This window comes from Onychostruthus taczanowskii, unplaced genomic scaffold (assembly GCF_017590055.1).
Source record: "Onychostruthus taczanowskii isolate IOZ18803 unplaced genomic scaffold, ASM1759005v1 scaffold29, whole genome shotgun sequence".
NCBI lineage: Eukaryota > Metazoa > Chordata > Aves > Passeriformes > Passeridae > Onychostruthus > Onychostruthus taczanowskii.
Genome location: NW_024500239.1, coordinates 9000011 through 9020460, shown reverse-complemented (window position 1 = coordinate 9020460; position 20450 = coordinate 9000011). Strand labels below are relative to the sequence as shown.

Sequence of the window (20450 nt, the reverse complement as noted above, 5' to 3'; positions counted from 1 at the left end):
TCCTGGAAGTACATCCTTTCTAAAGCTGCCTTTTTGGGAGCTTCTGGACACCAAAATTTATATAGTCCACTTTTTATTGAAAAACAGTGGAATGAAAAGTCCATTTGAAACAAACTAACAAGGAAACAAACAAAACCATGACAGATGCTGTGCTAGCTTCACTCCTGGTCAGCAAGCTAGCAGTGGCAGTCAGTGGTGCCTTTGCTAAGTCACCCTTATGAAGGGCACACCAAAGTGTATGGGCCCAGGGAAAACTATTCATCTGCAGTGCTCTATAGGTGCTGATGTACCTCAACACACGATTTTCTGGATGGAACAGCCTGAAGACTTAAAGATAATGTCCGTGCATAAAATTTCTGCCTGTGTTCTTCAAGTAACGTCAGTTATTAATCAGGGTGGAAAAATACCCCGCATCTGATTTATTGGTATATTGATATTGATGTTTGTATCTAGAAAGCTGCATGCACAGAGACATAAGTGAGGTCTCCTGTCTGCATTATTTGTATTGTATATGCAAAACAGTTTAGTTGTTGGGGGTTACAATTGCTTGCAGTTGGTACTTACAATACAATTGTTTCCTATGATCATTTATTACTATCTATTTGTGAAATGCTGGCTACTGTGAAACTGAGCAGACAGCTATATGACTACGGTTCTAGACTTTTACATCTCATAGACGTTACACAGTTCTCTTGCCACTCCTCAGCTGGACTGTAAGCTGACTTTAGAGAAACATAACTCATATTATTCAGGATCTGATGAAAGATGTGACTCTTCAAGTGCCTCTGTGAAGATACCTCTCTGTGCACATGCAGATGGCCACCCATGGCCCCCATTCTTCCATGCTGCAGGCTGAATAGAAAGCCTTTAATACTACTGGCAAGACGGCCTGGATGATGCATCATTTGCGGGCCAAATGAAAGGATTTGCAGTCACTCTTACTTTCTTTTGTTAAGTGGAGGAACGTCAAGCACTATCTCGTTTTTCTTCAATTTTTCACAACATCTATCTGTAAACTTAAACTCCTGTAAAAGTATTTTAATTGTAAAAACCCCTTTCAATCACTTCAAGTGGCTCAAAAATATATTCCCTTCCCCCCCCCCCCCCCCCCCCCGATTTTTCGTAAGCATAAGAAATTCAAACAAATCCTTTGTAAGTGTTCCATTAAAGCTCGGGTGCTTTCCTTCTTATTTTTCTCAAACATTTATAGTGCACTCACAGTAGCAGGAAAAGTCGGGAAACCACAGAATTTTTACTACATTTTTACCTGCCTGCATAATGTTCTTTATATCACAACAAAAAAATTTTAAAAAAAGTACCTAGCAGTGGGTGAGCATTTTGTTTATGTAAAAATGGTTAACTACTTCAAACAAGTTCCTTGGCACGACTGGGCAGCGAACCCAGCGGGTAACACGAAGTGAGTCAGAAGGCGCAGCCTTTAAGGACAGAGCGGGTGCGGGTGCCAGGGGCAGCGTGACCTCGGTGTTACAAGGGCGCAGCCGTGCCCCGCCGCGGCCACTCCTCCTCTGGTTCCTGGCGCTGTCGAGGCTGCCGGGCTGCGGAGCGCGCCGAGCGGGGCTCCATCCCTTTGGGCACCAGGGCAGTGGGCACAGAACTGCCGTCATGGTTCCCTCCACAGGGGCAGCTCCCCACAAAACCACGTCGGAGCTGCAGCCGGCTGGCCTCAGCCAGCCCATCCGTGCTCAGGTGTGGCGCTGGCAGTGCCCTGGTCCCTCTGTGACCCTGCCGAGCCGGCCAGAACACAGAACTGCGTTCTGCCCAGGCTGCCGATGGCCGAGGCAGTGCCGGAACCAGCTGAGCCGTGGATCACAGTGCTGCTGCACCAGCGAGGACCAGGATCACAGGACCACGGCCGATTCACTGAATTGTTCATTGAAACTGTTATGTTTGCTCAATTATCCAATCACAAAATAAAAGGCCAAACAAAATTAAATGTAACAATAATTTTAATAAAATTTAAATGAAATAGTTGAAAAATATAAAATTGAATACATTCAATGAATTGGCACTATAATTTGGTTATAATTCTGTTTCAATTTTATCAGCACGAATCACACCTATTTATCACAAAACTGTCCACTGTTAAAAAAGACCTTTATCGAGTCTGTCAGGAAAATCCACAAACCCCAGAGGTTTATGTCCAAAAACGAGACAGAGGAGTCCTGCAACTTTATTCAAAAATAAAGGCAAAGAGTCAACTGAGACACACACCCATGGGGTTTCCTCTCTCGAGGTTTCGGTGGGCGCAGCCTCCTTTTATCCCGAATTCCCGGCTACATGTTGCCCTCTTCCTTTCCCCACTAGGAAGGTACAGCCTTCCCGGAACACCTATCACATATTTCCCCCTTGAACCAACTATTTTACCCCAAAGCTCAGAAACTCAGCTTTGTGCAGACCCTTGTCAGTTTCAGGAGCAGAACTGCCTGGGCTCTGCAACAAACCTGCTGCCCGAAGTCGTCAGAGACATTAAAACCCATTTCAAGGACGTTAACCCCCACACCTTCACCCATCAAATTGTGTGTAAAGACATTAACTTTCCTCTCAAGTCCAGCAATTACTCCAGCGCTGCCAAGTCTACCACTACACCCTAAGTCCCTAAATGCCACATCTACACATCCTTTAAATGCCTCCAAGGATGCCGACTCAACAAATTCCATCAGTTTGAACAGCATTCAGCAGCAGGTCAGTCAAACTGGAATAATGCACTTTGTTTCCTGAATCATATGTCTTGAAAAATGGGGAAAATAACTTGCATAAAAAAAGGGAAAGTATAAATGCATGTGTATATATATGTATAGGTAATTGAGACTAAAAAGGTTGTTGGTGTTTACATCCTAATTATTCTGTTTCATGTTTTCTTAGGGGTTGGAACTGCAGAATAAAGATATATGCAACTCTTCTTAAAAAAAATTTGCTACTCCATGAAAAACCAGTGGTGGTTAAGGAATCCTTATGGGTTGATGCTGATAACATGATATCCCACAGACACCACCATGTCCTTTGAAGAGCCTGCCAGTGACATTCTATCTATGAGATCATCACTGAGTCATGGGGTTATTTCTTCTAAACAAATCGGATGGGAAATCCCATGATTCAGAGTTGGCAAGCAGTATTACGGTGACTGCCTTTATCCTGCTGAATGTCTGACTTCTGGTAGTAGTAATTACAAAGCCGTGTGTGTTTTCTGTACAGGAGCAAACAGAGAATATTACATAGGAAAGGTAGGGGGAGTTTTAAGTTACACAGCTAAGTAAAGAGCTGGTACTACTCCTGGAATGAGTAACAATGCTAGCAAAGTCAGTATTCTGGCGTGGTAGAAATATAGCAACTGCAGAATCATTCCTAGTGTCATATTCTGTTAGAAAATAAATATAGTCTATGTTTATAATCCATTTACAAACGAATCTATTAAGGAATTAAATTCTTGTTAATTACTCATTGACTTTTTCGGCTTGCATTCTAATACATTTATATTAGTGTAACTATTTCAGACCACAGAACCACTTTTCAGCACAACTTTAGAATTCTGTGTATACCTAAGCCAGAACATTAAATGTAGGGATGTTAACATTTAATAAATAGAGATTATAAATGGAAAATAAAATAAATTATTTTTGGTACAGGTATGATTTTTTTCTTAGATTAACAGTGATTCTGCCTTAGTTGCTACTTGTCCCATACCAATGGCTCCCTCTTCAGGCTATTCCTAAAATGTCCTGCCTCTCATCATTTTGGAAATGTTTCAATGCCAGCTCGCACTTGTCGCGTCTTCTTTTCCAGTATGTTTCCTCTCAGTAAGCAAATGATGAAATAACTGATGGACCAGGGCAGGCTCACTTGATGTTACTTGAGACCCAAACCTACAAATCTTTTAAGGCATATGAAAGGAATTTCTTAACTGCAGAGAAACTGAGCTTAAAGGACATCAAAATGCTGTTTTTGCCTCTTTTCCCCATGTTCATAAATATCCAGAAAAATCAGATTGTTTGTAATTGTATTAGTCTTACAACTGCCAGTGGCTTCTGTAGACTCTCAAACTATTAAATCTAAATATATATCTAAAATCCCACAGATATCTTTACTATAAATTTAGCCATATTCTTGGGGATTTCCTATTATACACAGAACAATTAAATTCTGTACTGTAACCCTTAGGTATAGGACAAGGAGATAGCCCTCTCTCACCAATGTCCTATGTGGTACTTTACTGTGTTAAATTTTGTTCATTCATTTCAGATCTTTCCCAAGACACTGGTAAAGTCTGGGGTGCTCTACTTTGCTTCAATGAAGGGCTCAGGCCACAGCAACTGCTTTGTTTTCAACCCATTCTTACAGTCTTTACAACCCACAAGAGAACTGGCATTGCTGTGCCATAAATTCAGCAGATTAGCCAGTGACTGATTGGCTGAAGAGCACTCTTAAGTTGTCACTTCTAGTTGGTAAGCTCGTGCACACTGTGTGACTGGAAAGTCAATGAACTGCAAACCTATTCCCGGAGAGGTGCTCTCTCCTTGTGTCTCTGTGCCACGCCCTTGAAGAATGCTAAAAGCTGTTTCACTAAGACACTGTCTACTTTAATAATTGTTGCGTCATCAGAGATAAATGGGAAACCTGCATTTTGAAAATCAAAACACACTGTGAGAAAACAACTGCATTTCACCACAGGCATCTGAAGACTCTTTACGCGTTGCTTCTTTGCTTTGATATTATACTTTATCATGTGACTTGGCTTAATGCAGAGGGAAAAACACTTAGGGTTTCATCATCACGGTTTCTTCTCGAGTTTATACTTTATTTATACTAAAGGAAATACTTTACAAATTGTGAAGACTCTTTACGCGTTGCTTCTTTGCTTTGATATTATACTTTATCATGTGACTTGGCTTAAGGCAGAGGGAAAGAACATTTAGGGTTTCATCACGGTTTCTTCACGAGTTTATACAATAGGAAATACTTTACAAATCGCCTCCCTCTTGTCTTTTCCAACTGTTTCTCTCTTGAACTGCATTCCCTGAAAAGTATTTTAGTATAGCTTGGACGGTCGACACCTTTCCACTGACAACCCTAGCGAACGGCAGCGGGCTGTGCGTCAAGGACTTGTTTCCCCTCCTCCTCCAGAACAGGTTTCCCAAGGACCAGATCCAAATCTCGCTGCAGTGCGAGACGCAGGGTGAGAATGTGAAGCACGGCTTTTACGCACAGCCCTGTGCGGCCCAAGGTTCCCGTGGCGCAGCCCAGCGCGGGGGCCGCCCGAGGGGCAGAGACCAGGGGCAGGCCGGGCTGCGCCACGCACCGAGGCACGGGCAGCTTCGGGGAGCCCAAAACGCGCACCCGCTGCCTCCTGCCAGCACCGTCTGCACGTCCTGGTAGGCGCACGAAGGTGCGGCCTGACCGGGACGCGCATCCCGGGAAAACCCTCGGGGCCCCGTCCTTCCTTTAGGGACCGTCCCTTCCCGGGATGCGGGGAGAGGTCAGCAGCCCGGAGCCAGGGACAATGTCAGGGCAAGATGGCGCCACAGCGTGTGCGCGCGGGGCGGCGGCCGTTGGGCGCGCGGCCCCCCGCGCCCGCGGCGGCNGAGCGGCGCCGCCGCACCGGCTCCCAGCCCGCCGGCGCCGCAGCGTCACGTGAGCGCGCCTCGCCGCCCCGCGCGCAGGGCGTGACGCAGCGCGGCGGATCTACGGCGCGCCACTGGTGACACGGCTCAGCACAAGCGGAGGCGCTCGGCTCCCCCCGCGCGGTAAGCGCTGCCCGCCGCGGCGCGGCCGGCCCGTCTCGCCGCCCAGCGGCGCGAGGTGAGCCGCTGCCTCGGCCCTCGCGAGTGGGGCTCACGGGGTCGCCGCGTCGCCGTCTCCCCTCGGGCTTTTTGGGCCTCTGCGCTGCCGTCGTTTTTTTATTTATTTATTTAATTTTTTTGGGTGGGCGGGCGAGCGGGTTGTGGCGCACCGGCCGAGCCAATCCCGTGCTGTCTTCCTCCCAAGCTGCTCGCCGATTGGCCGGGGCGCCGAGGGCGGGAATAGCGCCCCTTGCGCTCATTGGCTGCCGCAGCCGGCCCCGGGGCCGTGGGGGTCTTCCCTTCCGCTGTGCCGCAGGCGGGCGGCGGCGGGGGAAGGAGAGGGAGAGGGCACGGGCCAGGGCAGCGGGGACGGAGGGAGGGAGAACCGGGCAGGGTGGGACCCACGCGAGCCGCCACGGCGTTGCGCGGTTCCGGCTGGCGCGTGCTGCGCGCTCCTCCCCTGTTCCCTGTGTCCCCCCTCCGCCCAGCTCCCCCTTGGGGCCGGTGCGCACGCGCGGGGCTCGGCCGGGCGGGGCCGTGGCCTGAGGAGCCAGCGGGGCACGGCGGTGGCGGGTGGCGGCTGCCGTCCCCGGCCCCGGCCTGGGCCTCGGCCTTGTGGAGCCGCCGCCACGCAGGGACGGCCCCGGGCGGCGCCCCCGAACCGCCGAGCGGGGACTGTGTGCGCGGTGCCGGCTGCGCAGGCGCGGCGGGCGGGGCCGGTCCGCGGAGGGCGCTCGGGAGTGGCGGCGTGCGGGGTTTGGCGCTGCCCTGAGTGGTTTCAGCCGCCTGAACCATCCCGTGCCTTAATTCCCCCTCATTTCCCGAAAGTTACTGTACAATGAGCAGAGATGAGCTTTGAGAAGTGCAGCGGTTGACGGTGAGGGACGGACACACGTTACTGTAGGAGCTCTGTGCGTGGCTCATAAGGAATAAAGGAAGGGTTATTGCTACTTTCCCATTATTCTGTTTCAGCCACCCGGCAGAGCAGACAGAATTACAGAAGTAGGTTGGGAAGGACCTCTGATATAACGAACGCCATTTCATCAACAGGTATCACATCCGGCCTTTCATTAAACACATTCAGGGACAGTGACTCCGTCACTTCCCTGGGCAGTCCATTCCAAGGTCTAATCACACTTTCAGTGAAAGATTTCTTCCTGGTGCCCAGCCCTTCCTGGTGCACCTTAAGGCTTTTGTCCTCTCAAGCTGTTGCTGTTTGCCTGGGAGAAGATGCTGACCCACACCTGGCCTCACCCTACTTTCAGGTGGTTGTAGAGAATGATAAGGTCTCCCTTGAGCCTCCTCCAGGCTAAACAATCCCAGCTCCCTCAGCTATTCCTCACTGGACTACTGCCCTCCTCTGGAAGTCGGGCTCTTGAATCATGTGTACCTCCTGTGCTCTCAGTCTTCTGATTTTCAACGTGGCTTTGTCGGATCTAAGGAGGCAGAGTAGACGTGTCAGTTTCTGACAGGGAAAGCAAGTTCCCATAAACAACATAGAAATGTTAATACGCTTCTGAGGGTGGGTGTGTCTTCAGAAGGAAAGATTGTTAAACCAGATCTGCTTGGTGGCCTTTGAGGGATAGGTTATCATCTTTATGTCCTTTATATAGAAGAAGTCGTTTAGTGTGAGGGTAGAAAGGCACTGGCACAGGTTGCCCAGAGAGGCTGTGGGTGCCCCATCCCTGTAACTGTTCCAAGGCCAGGTTGGATAGGGCTCTGAGCAACCAGCTCTTGCAGAAGGTGTTGGCACTAGGTATTTAAGGTCCCTTCCAACCCAAGCCTTCCTATAAGTCTGTGTTCTGTCTTCTTTAGTTTGAGTTGTTATGAAGGGTTTCCTGTTGCTCCTTCAAATAACTAGTGTGGCCTGTGGGCCATAATGTTAGTATTAAATGTAGTGTTAGTTGGAGGAAGGAAAAAACATTTGTGATCTGAATGCTTTAGCTAGTAGTGATCTTGGAAGCTATAAAGGTTTTGTTTCTGTTTTCCTATGCCCTCTTTGCTTCTTTGGGTAGTTGTACTGACGCAGACTTGCAAGACCTTGACTTTGTCACGTGTTCATGCTCATCCATATGATGGTAAGCATGGTGGTAACGCCTAGGGAGTGGTAAATGATGGAAATCTGAAAGTGCAAGGGTAAGAGTGGCAGTGGTGGATGTTCTGGTGGTGAAAAACCATAACAGACTAACATGCAATTTAAACACTGGATATAATTCCCTGTGATTCTCACCTTAGTACCCCAAAGGTGTGGCATGGGAAGGGTATAAATTTTCCATTCCTGTATCAGAACATGAGTAATCAAGATGTTTGTATGAGGCTAGAGCTTTGGATGTTAGGATCTGTATTTTTCCCAGGTCACACCTCTTCATGAAAGATTAAGACAATTACAGGCTTCACTTGAGTCTCTCTTGCAATCTCCTACACTATTCAGCAAGTTACATTCATCATGGAAGTAACATTGCAGTCATTCCATCCTTATTTCATAAATTATTTCAGCATGCACATATAATCAGATTGTAGCTTTTATATATAAAATATGGAGCCTGGCAGTAATTGTATAATCCATACATTTTAGGAAAAGTTAAATGCACTGATGTGACAGGATGATGATGGACTGTGACTTCTTCAGTATGTTCAAACATGTCAGTTTTATTAGCATTTTGGAAAATATAATTCAAACGACTTGAGTTAAATCCTTTACTATCATTCATCTGTAGGAACTATTGTATAGTAACAGCATCAAAGATTTCTAATTTATTTGCATGAGAGTTTTCTTTGTTAGAAATGCTTTTAAAACTTAACCTGTGTTGTCTCTACAGTAAAACTACTTGGAGATAGAATGTGTGTGAAGGAGATGTCGGTCGCAGTACTCCATTAAACCCAACCTTCTGTACTGAAGAACAACATTTTCTTGTTAGTGTGCACAACATTAGAATAAAGTGGCTTTGCTTTGGCCATTTTTTAAAAAAATTTTTTGAATGTCTACAGTGTTGGCATTCTGTGCATGAGATGGAATGTACAGACAGACTGGCACATGAAATGTGATTGAACTGCAATTGTTCAGTGGCTCCTATGTTTGAATTTCCTAATGTGATTTAGAATTTAAATATTCTCTTTCTCAGGAAAACAGAAAGGTTTCAGTGGTCGGATGATCCCACCAGTCAAATAAAAACACTGTTTTCAGATACACTTGGTCTAGTCATTCATTGAAATTAATGTCTTGGTATTATGGTGCATGTTAAAGGTACTAAAAAGTTGATCTTTTAGACTGAAATCTGGAGTATAACTTACTCTTCTGAATGCCTGGTGAGAAAGACAAGATGACGTGATCGGACAAACATAGTGGCTGTTTCCTTCAGCTGTTCTCAAAACCAGACATGCGGCAGAGTGGTCTCTCTCCCGTGCTCTGTGTTGTGTGAGGAATCAAATGGAAATGGTGCTTTCACTTTGACAAGTTGTCAGCAGCTGCCCAGCTGAGCGTTCGTGGTTATTTTATACCCAGTGCTGCCCGAGGTGCAGCTGCATCACTCCACAGCCTGAGCCAGCAGCAGCCCAGGCATGGAGGCACCGCTCCTCCAGTGCACCAAGAGTGGAAGGAGCAGAAGCAGGGACAGCAGCTCTTGCCGGACACACGGGCATGAAGGAAATGGGGACACACTGTGCCTCATCAGTGATCACAGAACCAACTGGTGTTCTTTCTCAAAAGACCTTTGAGATCAAGTCCAGTCTCTGACCCAACACCACCATGTCAGTTAGACCATGGCACTAAGTGCTGCGTTCAGTCTTTCCTTAAACACCTCTAAGGATGGTGACTCCATCACCTCCCTGGGCAGTCCATTCCAATGGCTAATCACATGTGAAGAAACTCTTCCTCATGTGCAGCCTAAACTCCCCCTGGTGCAGCTTAAGACTTGTGTTCTCTTGTGCTGTCGCTGCTTCCCTGGGAGAGAGGCCGACTTCTCTCAGGCAAGTACAACATTTAGTACTAACAGGCATAGGGTTATCCATGGATGTCTTGGAGAGAATGTGTTAGGAGTAGGGTTGCATGGGACCTGGCACTAAAAAACTGCTTAAATCTTGCCTGGCCTGTGGTGTCAAAGGTCATGCAGAATCTCTCCAGCAACATTAGTGTGGTTTTATCTTTGATCTGTTTGCTTTTGCAGTGGACATATTCTTACATGGTTACACAAACATGTATGAAAGTTTAAATATACCTATACATAATTCTAAACTGTAATTTTTTTATTTTTTGGTCATTATGGGCTGTGTTAACATATAAACTGAGATTGTTTATTAGTGTGTGTGTATAAAACTAGTGAAGAAGCAAAAAATGTAAAAAGATGTTCTTGTAATTTCCAATTTATCACCCGCAGAAGTTCCAAAGGTAGCTTTTTGCTTTGCAGAAAGGAGTTGTATGTTTAAAACAGAGGAATCATACAAGCTTTCCTGCTCTGCAGTGGTGATGTCATTAGTCCTGTTTGTGCCATCTGCCAGAGAAGAGACAGTAGTTACAGAACAGTCTGTAGCCTATTGTAAGTGTTTATGTTAAATTTATGTGGAAGTTTTCATATTTTACTTAATCTCAGTTTTTCAACATGTGAAGATGAAAGCTGTGTCCCAAACTTATGTCAGCAATCTATAGCTTTATAGCAGAAAGAAACCTAGCTATCTTTTTTTCCTCAGTATGGAAAGGAAAATTGCAGTACATACTACCCAATTCACACACATCCTTACAAAGAAATGACCCAAGTGCCTTTTAGAAACAGGCACTAATGTTGTTCCAAAAGTAAACTGCTTGTTTCCATGATTGTGACTGCTTTCCAGTCCTGTGTTAGCAGAGCTGTTGATTGCTAAATTGTTTTTGCTTTGTTTTGTTTGCTTGTTCTACAACAGGCTGACCTTTCTTCTCTGTAGTCTGGTCTACTACTGAACTACTGTCTGTATGGGTTTAGTTTAAGTGGGCTGTCAGGCCATGAGTGTTCTTAGGTTTTTTTGATCCTTAGTGGCACAGGCATAAATTTTAATTGCCTCTGTCTTTCTGAGTCCAGACATACAAGTTGTTACGTGTGTGTGATGTATGTAATGGCCCAGGGAGAGGTGTACAGAGTTAGGGTACACAGTATTTCAATGTATAGATCTGAATGTATACATCTCTCTGGGTTATATTTTGCTACATGTGCATATATAGATGCTTTTATAGCTGTTATTTCTTTGTCTTGTTGTAGTTATAAAGTTTCTTGCTGTCCTAAGCCCCATCTTTGGAATTTCAAAGGTTCTTCTCAAAAATGTGGGTAGCAAAACATAAAAAATACATATAAATGTTAAAATCCACCGCAATTACAAGGGGTAACAAAACTTATTGAAATAGTAACACTTAGTCATCATTTTGTGTGGAAACCATTGTTTCATGTGATTTCTTTTTTTAATATGGAATCCATACAGTTACCTGGTATATAAGGTTTTCTCTAGGAAACATTCCAACAAGAACTTTGAGAACATTCCAGAGAAGTTTGTAGAGGTCCTGACAGGAATTCTGATTTAATCAAAGACAGATCATGTTGTGTTGCCATTTGGATGGCCTCAAGATCTCTGGTATGGCTTTATATATTTGAGTTCTCTCTTTAGTCAGGTTTTCAAGCTTGTGCTCACTCTGGAAGAGCCTGTGACCTTTACCTGTTTCCATTCAATGGGTTTGATTGGATTTATTTAAATGTTTGCTGTAAACATTTGCTGTGAACATGATATAGTCCCTGCCGAGTTGGCTTTAGCACTCGTAATCAGGAGGAGGCTTTATCTGCACTGGTGGTGTCTAGCATGTTGGCATCACCCACTTCTGTGTTGGAGGGAGAAGCAGGGACAGGGGTGACCTTTCCATCTTGGTTCACATGTGGAGGCATCAGACTTGCTGCTCTCATAGTGCCTGGAGGGTTGGTGCCTCTGGAAAGCCCTGTGCTTGGCTGTGTGTGCTGTAGCTGAGTCTCATCCTGCTGTATGCCCAGAGCTTGCTGGTGTGCCAGGGTTTCCTGCTCAGTGTTCTGCAGCTCTGCAGGAAATCTGTGTGACTGACAAATGTCAGGTTTCCTGGTGCATGGGGTGCAGCCAGTAAGTGAAGAGCGTCTGAGGAGCATGTCTTGATGTTCCTGGGATAGACAGCATCTATGCACATCTTTCTGCACAAGGGCCGTGGCATAGGAAAATGGCACTTCTGCGTTTTGCAATGCCATGTGGTCTTGTAACATGGAGAAAGAAATTCCAGTTGCATGCTTGCCTTCCATTGAATGTTTAAGTGACATTGAATATTTAAGTTGGATTGTTCCAAGTCCTTGAGGAAAGGATAGCAAACTCCATACGTTCAGTGAAGGCAAAATGTTGCACTTTCCTGGTTGTTTGGGGTGTGACACGATTTCTGCAGGGATTTATCGACATTGGATTTGGGATGCTGAATATGCAGTCAGGACAACAGTGATCCTTGTGTTTTGTTTTTTTGTTTGATTTGTTACTTTTGTCTTCTTCACTTTTAATTTTCAATGCCTGTGAAGTAAAGGCTGTTTCTTTCCATGCTCCCCCTGTGAGGCAAACTGAGGTTTACCTAAATCTTTAAAGGGAAGATTATTTTGGGTTATGTCATATTGATTGTTAATAGGATATACATTTCTGAATAGTCAGAATGGATAAATATAAAAATCTAAAATCATTAATAAACTGCAGCTTGTTTGTTTGCTTTGGCATCTCCAGAATAAAGTGCAGTGAATACCAAAAATTACTAGTTCAGCATGTGTATCCTTTACTGGGCAAAGCCTGGCTGTTACAAGACAGAGCTAATTTTTTTTTTTTTTTTTAGTTGGAGCCAGTGGTAGCTCAACATGTAAGTTCAAAGATACAGTACATAAAGATGTTTTCTGGATGTTGTCTTCAGAACCTGCCAACTTAGTTTCTGTTGTTCTGAGTTTTATTGGTACAACAATGGACTGATTTGAATTGCATTTGTTTTGTTTTCCCTGCCTGTTGTTCGCATTTTCATTTTAAATTATTTACAAGTCTGAAGCTTGAAGATGAGAGCCTAATGAATGCTTTTAAAAATAAAACCATCTTCTTTAAGCATGTTATGCTTCATGTTTTGAATTTATAACCCAAGCCTTAATGAATAGTTTCCTAGTTGCTCTCATCTTAGAATTTATGAGCTGTCCTATTTACAAGTCCTACCTATACAAAGGAAAGATAATTCCTGTTTACCTTAAATAAACTGTTCTTGTTAACAAGCTTAAACTGCTAATTAGGAATAATATGGCAATGAATACTATGTCAAACCTTTTAGCAAGAATGTGAAGATGCAATATTTAGTTGTTGAGCCATTTTCTGCTACATTCCACGTAAGAATGCAGAGTGTTGTGGTTTTTGCTGTCTCATATATGTATCAGGTTAATAAAAAGTATTTTAGGGAGAAACTATGGCATATAGGTCCTCACAGAAACAGGTTGGCTTCTGCCCTACATTTAGGATGATAGGTTGGTGTCCATGTACTATGATATTGCTAAAAGCATGTTTGTTGTAAGGCTTCAGATAGATAGCAGACATGTGAAGAACCCTTGTGACTTCATGTTTATGTCCAGGTAGTATTTTTTAACACATAGGTTATTCTTCTGAAAAAACCAACAGGGATAGCAGTAGTTGCTTTGTTTTGAGTGTACATTAATGTAATTTAATCAGGAAGGAAAGACAACCTGAAATTAGAATTTGATGTTATTTACCTGACTATAAATCAGAATATTTCCATTTAGTTTAACAGAATTTTTTCAATTTGTGTCAAAATGATCAAAATCAGAACTTGACACAAGCTCTCCATTTCATAATTTTTGCATACAAAACCAAAGAAATAAAATTGGATTTTTTTTTTTGTCCAAATCCTACCTCAAAAAAATGGGTTGGTTCTTGAACAGAGGCTTTGCAATGCAGTGTTGTTACTTTTGGGTACTTGTAACTTGGCAGATACGTTATATGAAAAAAAACTACCTTTTTTTTTTTTTTTCTTTAGTTGTTTCTCATTACATTTGGAGTGTCAAAAATGCAGACTTGTGAATGTGAGTGCCATTCTAAATCTAGGTAGCTCAGAAATTCTTGACAAATATTGCTTTGACTTCTTTGTGAGTGCCTCTGATATCTGCAGAGGTTACATATAGGCTTTATTCCCTGTCTCCTTTGTGTCACCCAATGAGTTTGCAACAGGGATGGCAACCTGAGGAGGGAAGGGGAGGAAGAGACTGAAGAGGAGGTTGACAAAAGCTTGGCATTGACTTTCAGCTGCTCTGGAGTACGCATCTGATGAGATACAAGGAGCTCCTTCTGACAAACTCCAAGAATCCTTCCTGGGCACAAGGTCATTGGGTACAGAAGGTGTTGTTTGGTGAGGACAAGTGAAAACCTGATCATGAATTTTGCTAGCTCTGGTCAAGCTATTCAGGTTCCATTTCCAGGAAAATGGCATGCTGAACTTTGCTGGTGGAGGTTGACTTGCAGGAATGCTTTGTCTTCTTCTTCATTCACATCATCATGAATTTGGATGTTGCTGATTTCAGTAAAGTGTATTTTGGGGAAGAGTGTTAAATAGACTTTTATTTCAAAGAATGCCCACCTTTGTATTTTGAATGGTAAGGGTATTTACCCTATAAAAGGGGATGGGTTTCTGAGGAGGTGACTTAGAGGCAGAGGCAATATATTAGGTCAGCTACAGGAGAGGGAGAAGTAGGTGAGCTTTCAGGCACACAAGCTTGTCTTTGTATGTGCTGCTGGTACCAAGATAATTAAAATATACTTGAAATGAAAACAAAGTTAATCTCTGAAGTTTATACTTAAATATTGTATGGAAGTACAGGAATGTAAGGAGTATGTCTTTTTGTGGGTTCAAATAATATTTTATTTTTACATTTGTTGTAAGTACTCAAAGGTCTTTAGTCTTGCCATGAAAGAGTTTTGGGTGGCAGTATGAGTGACAGTGCTGAGAAACTTCAGTTGATGTCATTGTGGCCATGATTTCATTTTTACTTTATTTTTCAATTATTTTTCATCCTTGTAAGTTATGTTTCTAAGCTCTGTGGGATCTGTTTTGGGAGAAAATAAATACTTCACATAATACTTAAATTTTATTTGAATGAACCACCTAGAAAGCACAGAAAAAAAAAGGTATATTCCCTAAAACAAAATCGCAGTAGGAATTTTGCATTATAAAAGATGATGTTCATAGTGCTGGATTTGTTTAAACCGTCAGAATTGCAAAGCATAAATAATTACATAATTTCACACTTTCCAGTGAAGTCAGACCCTGATTAAGAAGTTGACAGCCTGAAAGAGTCTGCTCTTTGACAGTGATGTCTGTATTCCCTCAATTTGTAGCAACTGCATCTAGGAAAACAAACTGAGCTTTATTCCCTTTACTTTGAATGAGAACCCTTATTGACAAAGGGAGAATATTCTTTTTATTAAAAGTTTTCATACTTTAAATGCACAGATATTTCAGCTTTTCTGCTTTCAGCTAGCCTATATTTTGCTGATACCAGGTCTTCTTGCTGTCTTGGTTCTCACTGTCTTTCAGTATGTTTGATATTCATATTTCTTTTTTATTCCTTCTTCCTTGCTGTGCTTTTTTTCTTCCTTTTCTTAAACAAATAGACAATATGGTAATATGAACTCTAATAGGAAAAAGTCATTGTTTAACTCAGTTGGGGTACTACTAATCCAGTCACCAAATGTAACCATAACACAGCATGCATTTTAATTATTAAATATAATGGAAACTTTGCATTTTAAATCTAGAGCTATAAACCACTTGTTTGAAAATGCTCAGTTCAGCGCTATGACTTTAGTTTGTAGTGAATTACAGGGCAGTATTCTTTGATCAGTTATTACAAGTTGAAGATTAGTAGCATTCAGTGCTTGTGTTAATTTTGAGAGTACATATAGGAGTCACTGCAGGTCAAACTGAAGCTCAGTCATGTATATTTTTAATGATTTAGTGAGCTGAGTGGATCAAGCAATGTTGAAATGTGTGGCTAATACAGTCATGCCAGTCATTCCAAATAGGGGTAATTTAAAGGCACATTTTGAGGACAGTATTCCTCCAAATTTTAGTACTTTGTAAAATATGCTTTAATTTTAGAAACAATATTGTTGTCGTTTTGCTTATAGATATGTTTGTTTGTGTAGTTCTTGAAAGCATTCCCAATGATTTTTTACAACCTTAAACTGAATAAGAGCGCCAGATAGAACAATTAATAAATGTTTTCTCGTGTTTGTTCAATACATATTTTTGTAATGAATACATTTTGATCATAAATTCTAATAACTACAGTGAATTCAAATGAAATAATCTCTGCATTTTTTGACATGACGTATAAAACTATTCCTAGAGTGAATGTGGATTTTAGTGACTCTTCATAAAAGATTCCTGATCCCTGCATGAGACATGCAGGCTGTTTTTGGGACTGGTGGGCACAAGGTTAAGGAGCAGCTGCAGTAGGTTTGGAGGCTTTGCTTGGATGCCTGCTTTGGGGTGCTCACACTGCTGGTGTGCCCCAGGTACAAGAATGAGGCTTTTCAGGTTTGTGAGCAGTAAATGGTGTGGTAGCAGCTCTGCAGAGTCAGTGTCTTTTCTCCTGGTTGCCATATTGAGCAGCTCTCATTTTCTGGGCTTAGGACGTGTGCTTTCTGTTTTTCTCTAGCTGTCTCATGTTTTTCTCTAGGAGTTGTCTCATGCTGGTTGAGAAGGAACTGGATTTTTTTTCTTCCCTCTCTGAATTGAATGTGAGATATCAGTACCTAAAACTCCAGGTCTGACTTTCTGATCCAGACATTTTAAATCTTGACATTGAGCAGTGCAGTAGTGGCTAACATACCAGATAGATACAGAATGAGTGATTTCGGACTGTTGAATTTTTGTGAATGGAATGCAGATTTTTGTGCCGTGGGACCATCCGATCCCTTAGAGGATGCTTGCTGCCTGGTTCAGCCTTTCCTTTCCCTTCTTCCTTTTTCCTGTTGGTGATCTGACATAAATTCCATACACTGGTAACTGATAATTGCATTTGCAGCCTTTGCTCTTTGAGTCTGGAGTTTTGAGGATATGTTTGCCTTAGAGCACCAATCTTCTCATTCTTTCTCTTGTTCCGGATTGTTTGTCTCTATTGCAAATCAAGCTATATCAAAGTAATGAATGTATCAATGTCTAATAGATCCCTAAAATTCATGCTTTGTAGTTCTTTTTGCTTATGTACCTTTTTTGAGTGCGTGGCAAGAGGGTGTGTAGGTAATATCTTTCTACTGTGTTTGTTTTTTTATGCATATTTTGGAAATATCCACTGCTGTCTGTGTGTGCCAGATTAATCTAGTTTGCTAAAAGATCTTCCCATGAAGGGTTTTTTTTTTTTAAATTGTGACTACCTTCAAGCCTGAATCACTGTAGAGAACCGATGTGCTGTGTCTTGTCTCTTCTCTTTAATGCTCTTTGCTGTTCTCACTTATTTTCCATTTGTCCAATTCCCAGTTGTACAGCTGACTTCAGGAGGTAGCAGTAGGATAAGACAGCCAAACCTGGCAGGTCAGCAGCAGCTGGAGGCCAGTACCTGGCTCCCATCTGCCAATGGGCTCTGGTGGAGCCAGCTGACCGTCTCCCAGTGGTTCTTCAGGTGATGGGGTGGGAAGATGGGTCTGAATTACAACAGATGGCTTGCACCAACTGATTTAACTGGCCAAGAGTTGAATTCTTAGTCTAATTGCTTTTCCCCTTCTCTTCTCTTGCATTCTTTCTTCTTTCTGAAACAGATTTTTTTTAATTTGCAAAAGGAAAAGTATACCAACTTTTACATATGAAGTGGATTTTTACAGCTGAGTTATAAATTCCAAAAATTTAGGTGGTTTATAATGGAAACACTTATGAAGGAGAGGGGAGGGCACATTATATAATACATATGTAACCTTTTTCCCCCTCTCTTTAGTGAATAGACCGTTTAAACTAAATTAAGTAAAGGATATAAATTCTGTTGTTTCAGTTTTTAATATTTCATGGCTGATTTTATAGATAAAAGTTACATTTAATAATAAATATGAAGAAGAATTTATACAGCCTGTTCTAGTTTGATATGGAACAGCAAATCCCATTTCTCTGTAGTTGTAAAGAAAATTCATTATAATGTCTTTGATTGTAAGAGATGTCTTCATTGTGATTAGTTACACTGATAATAAAACAATCTTTTTACAAATGGCACAAGATACATGAGATCTTATGTGTCTGCCTTTTAATAGCATTGAATGTGTGCATTCACTACCTTTTTTCTGTAGTCCTTTCATTTATAACTGGGCACTTTTAAATTCTACAAGTTATTAAAAATAATTTAATGTAATTTAACTTTTCTTTTGAAGCATTCTGGAGAGTGAATTATTAATGCAACTAAGCATTGTTAATTGTTGAGTTTTCAACATATAAACTAATTTTAATTAAAAGGAAGTGGGCTTATGTAGTTTTATATAATTCTGAATAACAAGTTTTGTAGATAACATAGTGAAATCTGGATATATGGCATTACTTTACAAATCCTTTTTAAGCACCTAAAGAAATATCTTGATTTTCAAATGCCCTATTCCCAGTGAATTCAGTTGAATTTAGATGTTAATGGGTATTGGAGTAATTTAAAACACAGATAGTGGCATGAGGATGCCTGGGTAAAAAGCTGGCTTGATGGCAGGGCCCAAAGCGTGGTGGTGAATGGAATTACATCCTGCTGGTGGCTGGTCACAAGTGCTGCTCCCCAGGGCTCAGTACTGGGGCTGGTTCTCTTTAATGTCTCTATCAATGACCTGGACAAGAGGATCGAGTGCACTCTCAGTCATTTTGCAGACAACACCAGGCTGGATGGAGTGTTGATCTGCTGGAGGACAGGAAGGCTCTGCAGAGGGATCTGGACAGGCTGGATCAGTGGGTGGGGGCCATTTTGTGAGGCTCATGTGTCGGGTCCTGCTTTTGGGTCATGAAAAACCCCAGGCAGGACTGCAGGCTGGAGGCAGAGTGACTGGAAAGGTGCAGGTGGAAAAGGAGCTGGGAGTGCTGACTGACAGTGGCTGAACAAGAGCCAGTGTGTGTCCAGGTGGCCAAGGAGGCCAATGGCTTCCTGGCCTGTATGGGGAATAGTGTGGCCAGCAGGAGCAGGGCAGGGATTGTCCCCCTGTACTCAGCACTGGTGAGGCCACACCTTGAATCCTATGTTCAGGTTTGGTCCACTCACATCAACAAAGACATTGAGGTGCTGGAGTGTGTCCAGAGAAGGGCAACGGAGCTGGTGAAGGGTCTGGAGCACAAGTCTTAAGAGGAGCTGGGGTTGTGTAGCCTGAGAAAAGGAGACTCTCTACAAATACCTGAAAGGAAGTTGTGTCCGGGTGGGGGTTGGTCTATTCTCCCAAGTAACAAGTGACAGGACAAGTGGAAATGGCCTCAGGTTGCACTGGGGGAGGTTTAGATTGGATTTACAAAAAATTCCTTTACTGAAAGGGTTCTCAAGCCCTGAAACAGGCTCCCCATGGAAGTGGTGGGGTTTAGCATCCTTGGAGGTATTTAAAAGATGTGTGGATGTGGGACTTGACATGATTTAGCAGTGAACTTGGCAGTGCTGGGTTAACAGTTTGACTCGATGAACATGGTCTTTCCCAACCTAAACAATTCTATGATTTGGGGAGAGGGAAAATTTTGTGAGAGATTTCATTAAAAGGAGTATTAATTGATTTTTTCCATTGTATGCGCACCTAAGAATATTTAGATGTCCTTAACACAGTAGTACAGGATGAGATTGATGAGAAAAACATAATGGTTGTAATAAGATCCTTTGCCTATTTACATTACTATGATTTGTGCTGTTACAGGGGTTCAACCAGTAAATCTTCTGTGTTGTTTAGTATATGGAAATAATATTAGACATTAAATACTGGGAAAGTGGTGCATTTGCTCCAAAATTTTAAATTTTAAATTTTAAAATGGAATTGCAGGATCACTGTTAGAAGTTAATTCCTTTCCTGTTTCATGTAAAAAGAATTTGGTGCTTTAGGATGAGGAAGGCTGCATAGCTGACGAAACAGAAGTTGCATTATCAAATACTCAGGTAATTTACCAGAAAGTGAAAGTCTGAATCATAGCTCTTTGGGAAAAATAGGATGTGATGCTCAAATCTTCTAGAAAATTTATGATGGAACAGCACACTTAATGTTAGGTTTCACTGTAAAAGACATAATCCAAGATGTTTGCTCTGTTAACAGTAAGGTTTAATTTGATGCTGTTGTCTCTTTTCCATCAATGATAACAGCTAGGAAAAGAGTTAACTTGTAAAAGTTTTTCCCAGGGTGAACACTAGGAAAATGACTGTTGATGACTGAAACAGGTGACTAAATATTCTTTTTACCCTCTGAGAGATAAACAGGTAGTATCAGGACCCTTTACTGTAGGAAGGAGCCACTTGGACCTGCAGTCAGAGGGACTGACTCTGGTCTGGGCTGCTCTGTCAACTGAGAGCTGCCAAAACCCTGCCCTTCTGTGTGGGGATCAGATCTGGCATTGTGTCCTGGCTGTGCTTTGCTGTGGTAAGTCACCACACGGGTCACCCATCTTGTGGTCCTTCTGGTCCT

At 42.5% G+C, this 20450-nt stretch overlaps 1 protein-coding gene across 7 annotated transcripts in view; it reads left to right on the top strand.

Annotated features, from left to right (window-relative positions):
• Nucleotides 1-5654: 5654 nt before the first annotated feature.
• Nucleotides 5655-20450, top strand: part of ZNF407 (zinc finger protein 407) — a 333883-nt gene continuing 319087 nt past the window's right edge. Inside the window, exons 1-2 of one of the 7 annotated variants that reach the window (XM_041408069.1) lie at nt 5707-5814; nt 6768-6845. The gene's annotated coding sequence lies outside the window, so the exon portion shown is untranslated. Of the gene's footprint in view, nt 5815-5953; nt 6673-6767; nt 6846-12636; nt 12661-20450 lie in introns of those variants that run through there. The other 6 variants (XM_041408070.1, XM_041408072.1, XM_041408068.1 and 3 more) reach the window with 6 other exon arrangements.